Raw genomic sequence first — 5,000 nt, 5'->3', positions numbered from 1 at the left:
AATAAAGGTAGATGTAGATGTGATTAGTATCACGATGTTTTGGCTGCATTCTGCATACTGCTTGTCTTCATCAGACGACGAGATCGGATGTAAAGCACGAAGCTCCGCTATGATTGGTTACATTTTAACAGCTGTGATTCGTTCATTTCGATCGTCGCTGTTCTAGTCGGAGGGTTAGTTATTTTCACACTGTGTTATAATTCGAACCTTCAATTAAACCTTCACTGAAGACACTGAACTAATATTGTCACGTTGTTTTCATTATTTATTTGCGCAGGGCTTTTTCCTCTTTTTCAATTTGTGTAATTGAATTGAGTTATTATTTATTATTGTTATTATTATTATTATTATTATTAGTAGTAGTAGTAGTAGTAGTAGTAGTAGTAGTAGTAGTAGTAGTAGTAGTAGTAGTAGTAGTAGTAGTAGTAGTGGTAGTAGTAGTGGTAGTAGTGGTAGTAGTAGTGGTAGTAGTAGTAGTGGTAGTTAATAGTAGTATCTGGCTATATCACAGTGCTTGTCACGGGAGTATCCCCTTTCAGCAGCTAGTGACACACCACCTTAGCGTTCTAGGGTCTTTTGGAGAATTCCCGCAGACCCCAACAGTACAGATTTCTGTAATGTCTGGATAATTAGACCAATGTGCAGGTTTCCCAGATACTTCTGCATGTTGTTAGAAAAAGTACCTACAGCGCCAATCACAATAGGGGTGATTCTTACCTTATCATTATGATGATGATAATGATGAACATGATGATGATGATGATTTTATTTTTATTTTTTATTTTTTTAGTTTTATTATTTACTCAATATAATTACACATATTAAAAAAAAAAAACGAAAAAAAAGCCCTGGGGAATTAGGTCAGTTTATACAGAACATTAATGCTTCTTATAGAAATAACTTTCTGGTACCAACAAATAAACAAACAAACACAGTAAACAATCTAACAATTGTTGATTTTCACTTGCGCGATCGACAGTCATGTTTTTCGAATTCAAAGAAAACAAAAGAAAGTAACGTTTGCATAACAACAGGGGTAAAGTCCCAGAGAATTTGGTCGGGACCCAAACATGGCCGCCGTTTCTTTGTTTAGGGGCTCCAACATGACGGCAGTGACGTCATGTTAAAATTGAGAATATTTAAAAATTAAAGTAAGATTACTAACCTTTCTCCCCTCTACGACTCATACACGACATTCCACTGACTAGGAAGTAAATTCCAATCTTCATAATTTAGAAATTGTATAATCGACTTAGAGGCCTTCTCTCATGAAACTCAAGACATCTACTTATCACAAGGTTTAGAGCTTCCAAAGGAGATCCCCCCCCCCCCCCCCTCACAAGTGTTTGGGGCAAAAACTTAAAGTACAAAACAATGGTGAAATATGAACCCTTTTATTGTCGTAAAAAAGGTTGCTTTTATTCATCGTGGTGAAGTACAATAATAATAAAGTATTCTCGTTTGTTTCACGATGTGATCAGTTGTGATGTAGATTGCGACGTTTCGACTGCATGCTGCTGGTCTTCATAAGGCGATGATGTCGAATGGTTACGCGTCACCTTTTAAACAGGATGCTCCGTTGTGATTGTGTTCAAGTATTCCGGTGTTCCGCCCTTCCGGCTTCCGTGTTTAAGTACTAGCCCAATCTGGACATGTTTATCTTAAAAATACTGAATTAGCCTTGAAGTCTTCTCCTCTACTCACTATGGATTATTTATCTATGGGTTAATTAAGTGTTATCTGTCTCAGAAAATTTGCATGCGCCACAAGAGTACCATTTTTCTTGAGTTAAAATCCTGCGATGAGCCAAAAATTGTGGAATTAGCGTGACATTGCCTCTTTGAGCAATACTAAACCTTAAGAGTTTATCGTTTTTGTATGACTTGGAACTGAGCTTGTAAAACACTCAAAATATTCGAGACTATGACGCCAATTTCCGCTGAGCCGTTATTCTGTAGTGTTCCCGGCTCTATAATTCTTTCTATGATTTCTATGATCATTAATTTGTATGTCTTTGAACCGGAAAGGTTATGGAGGCAGTGTCTTTTTGTGAGGACTTCCTGGGCGTATGAAACAGGCCCCCAGTTGTTTAAAAGCCGTATAATATACTTCCTGTAGATGAGTCACTATCGGACAGTTTCAATCTGTGCAAAGTTTTCAGTGTTTGCTCAGGTAACTGCGAATATGCATGCACATACATAAATTCGTACATACGTAATTAACCAATTTCAGCGCTTTTCAGGCCAATGAAACAAAATCATGACAGAACATTCAACAACAACTCGTAAGAATCCCAATAGATATTGAGTAAGACGCCAATTTCCGCTGAGCCGTTATTCTGTAGTGTTCCCGGCTCTGTAATTCTTTCAATGATTTCTATGATTACTAATTTGTATGTCTTTGAACTGGAAAGGTTATGGAGGCAGTGTCTTTTTGAAGCAAACTTCTCTTTCCAAATGTAATTTTTCTTACATTACTTGCTAGATTTTGTGAGGACTTCCTGGGCGTATGAAACAGGCTCCCAGTTGTTTAAAAGCCGTATAATATACTTCCTTTAGATAAGTCACTACCCTACTGTTTCAATCTGTGCAAAGTTTTCAGGGTTTGCTCAGGTAACTGCAAATATGCATGCACATACATAAATTCGTACGTACGTAATTAACCAATTTCAGCGCTTTTCAGGGCCAATGAAACAAAATCATGACAGAACATTCAACAACAACTGTTACGTAAGAATCCCAACTGGCCGGAGGCAACCCCGTTTGGCTACCCCTTCTCACTACACTGCACTCTGTCCAGGAAAGGGCCTTGTACACATCATGTTTAATCACCATAGTTCAGACATCCAATAAGTTTGCAATTGAAACAGTTTCCTCTCTCATATAATACGTTCTTACGAAAAGACAAACTGTTTTGAGCATGATTTGTCATGCTTCTTTACTTGCTACTGCTGTTTCGGTTCTTTTAACTGCCCCGGTTCGGAAAGAACTATTTCAGTGTTAAAAAATGAAATGGATTCTATTTTGATTTTTTCCGACTTTCTCCAAGAACTCGCGCCATGACTCGGAACAGACGAACCCCGCTATTTTATAGTAAAACTAATTTCTTAAATTAAAACACAGACATGCAAACGACAAAGTTACGAAAAAAACAGGCGTAGCTTAAACCGGAAACTATAATTTCTAAATTCTTTCAGCAACCAAAACACGCGAAACACGGTAACCTATTGCTAGAAGCTTGTCGATTTTGGTGGAGACTGGTACACCATTTTCATCCCGAGTGACTTACAATGAAGACATTATATTATACTTTTTTTTATATTATACTTTTTAAGATGACTTTTTCGTCCCTCAGGTCTTCGTGCGTGATTTCATGCCAATTTTCCCAAAATACCAACAAAAAAGGAAGTGTTCAGGGACAGCGAAGGAGAGTTGGACGAGCTATTGTTTTTTTACCTCTGAGACATGCTGTAACAGCATATTGTATTGTTTTTAGCTTCCTCATTCCAGTGCTGAAACGAGCCTTACACAAAGGAACGAGGTCCGCTTTGAACCGATCCAGTAAACGAGCCAATAGGAATTTCTGAAGGTAATCTCGCAATATGATTGGCAATTTTATGTGGTGTATTACAACACACTATGTTGAAAAGGACAGAATTATTCGGGTACGTTCAGTCACGAACCAACACCAGAGTTGGAAAGACGAGAAGCCAGCTGCACCTTTGGCGATTAGGGTCATCTGCACAAAAAGGTATTTGAAAGTAAGATCTTTCTCAAATTACTCTACTCATACAATTACTCTACTGAACTCCGACTATAAAAAAAGGGCTAAGGCCATTGCAAATCGATTCCAAAATGTACTTCCAAAAATAATAAATAGCGAGTGACCAAACCGGTTTTCTTAAAGGAAGATTTATTGGTGAAAACATAAGATTAATTGATGGCTTAAAAAATCACACTGCTGCTCATAATATTCCCGGACTGTTACTATTTTTAGATTTTGAAAAAGCGTTTGACACAGTTAAATGGTCTTTTGTATAGAAAATGCTAGGTTCTTTCAATTAATGACCGTTTTTATGCTAGAGACGTTAAAGTTGGTCTGAGACGTTAAAGCTATCTGGTATAAAAACGGGACGCATAAAAGTAGACGACCTAACAGAAAAAAAAAAACACTTTTTCTGAAAAGGACTGGATTCTATCCTCGGAAGACACTGGAGACGAGGAAACTCGGCGCCAAATAAACTTGAAGCGCGCGATACGAACAAAATAAACATGGCAGAATTACAACTTCTCAAGTCAATTACTCGACGTCGCCAAAAAAGGCAAGATATGGAAATACAAATGTTTTTAAAGAAGAAAAATCAATCGAGAAAGCGGCTTTTCCAGGATATGGACGAAGAACTACAAGATGTGGCTCAGGCACTTGGCTTGTGTGCCGTAGCTATGAAGAGACCAAGGAAAGGACGAAGCATGGATGAAGAAAGGAGTTCCTCGTTCCTCGCGACTCCTTCAAATTCTTCTTGGCCGCGACTTTGTTTAAGTGCTACGCATCGATTTCAGGATTAAACGCTAACTCGTGCCAGTCGTCTGTGGACTAGTAAGGGCTAAATGCGTGCCAGTAAGGGCGTTCCGTTTTTATACTAGACGCATTTAACGTCTGAGACGTTAAAGTCGACCTGTAGATCTTTTCGGTTTGATATCTGGCTTGCGGCCTAACAACAAGAAAACAGAAGTCCTCTGGATTGGAGCTAGCGCTGGGCGTCAGGATAAATTATGTGCCGAAAAAGATTTAAAATGGGTTACACAACACAAACTTAAGGCCTTAGGTGTCTGGATTTCGACCGATCCCGTGGTTAGCATGAGAGCAAAGTACAACGAAAAATTAAGAAAGGTTAGAAACTGCTTAAGCTGCTGGGAATATCGTCGTCTATGCCTGTTAGGGAAAATCGTTGTATTAAAAAGTTTAATCGCTTCTCAGCTTGTTTATGTTCTATCAACGTT

The 5,000-nt window shown here is 38.4% G+C and overlaps 1 long non-coding RNA gene across 1 annotated transcript in view; it reads left to right on the top strand.

The window, feature by feature from the left end:
• The first annotated feature begins 3,694 nt into the window (after positions 1-3,694).
• Positions 3,695-5,000, top strand: part of LOC138026628 (uncharacterized) — an 8,461-nt gene continuing 7,155 nt past the window's right edge. Inside the window, exon 1 of the long non-coding RNA XR_011127311.1 lies at positions 3,695-3,750. This is a non-coding gene — a long non-coding RNA (uncharacterized lncRNA). The remainder of the gene's footprint in view (positions 3,751-5,000) is intronic.

The sequence above is a fragment of the Montipora capricornis genome, chromosome 1 (assembly GCF_036669925.1).
Source record: "Montipora capricornis isolate CH-2021 chromosome 1, ASM3666992v2, whole genome shotgun sequence".
Taxonomy (NCBI): Eukaryota; Metazoa; Cnidaria; class Anthozoa; order Scleractinia; family Acroporidae; genus Montipora; species Montipora capricornis.
This window is presented reverse-complemented; position numbering and strand designations above follow the sequence as displayed.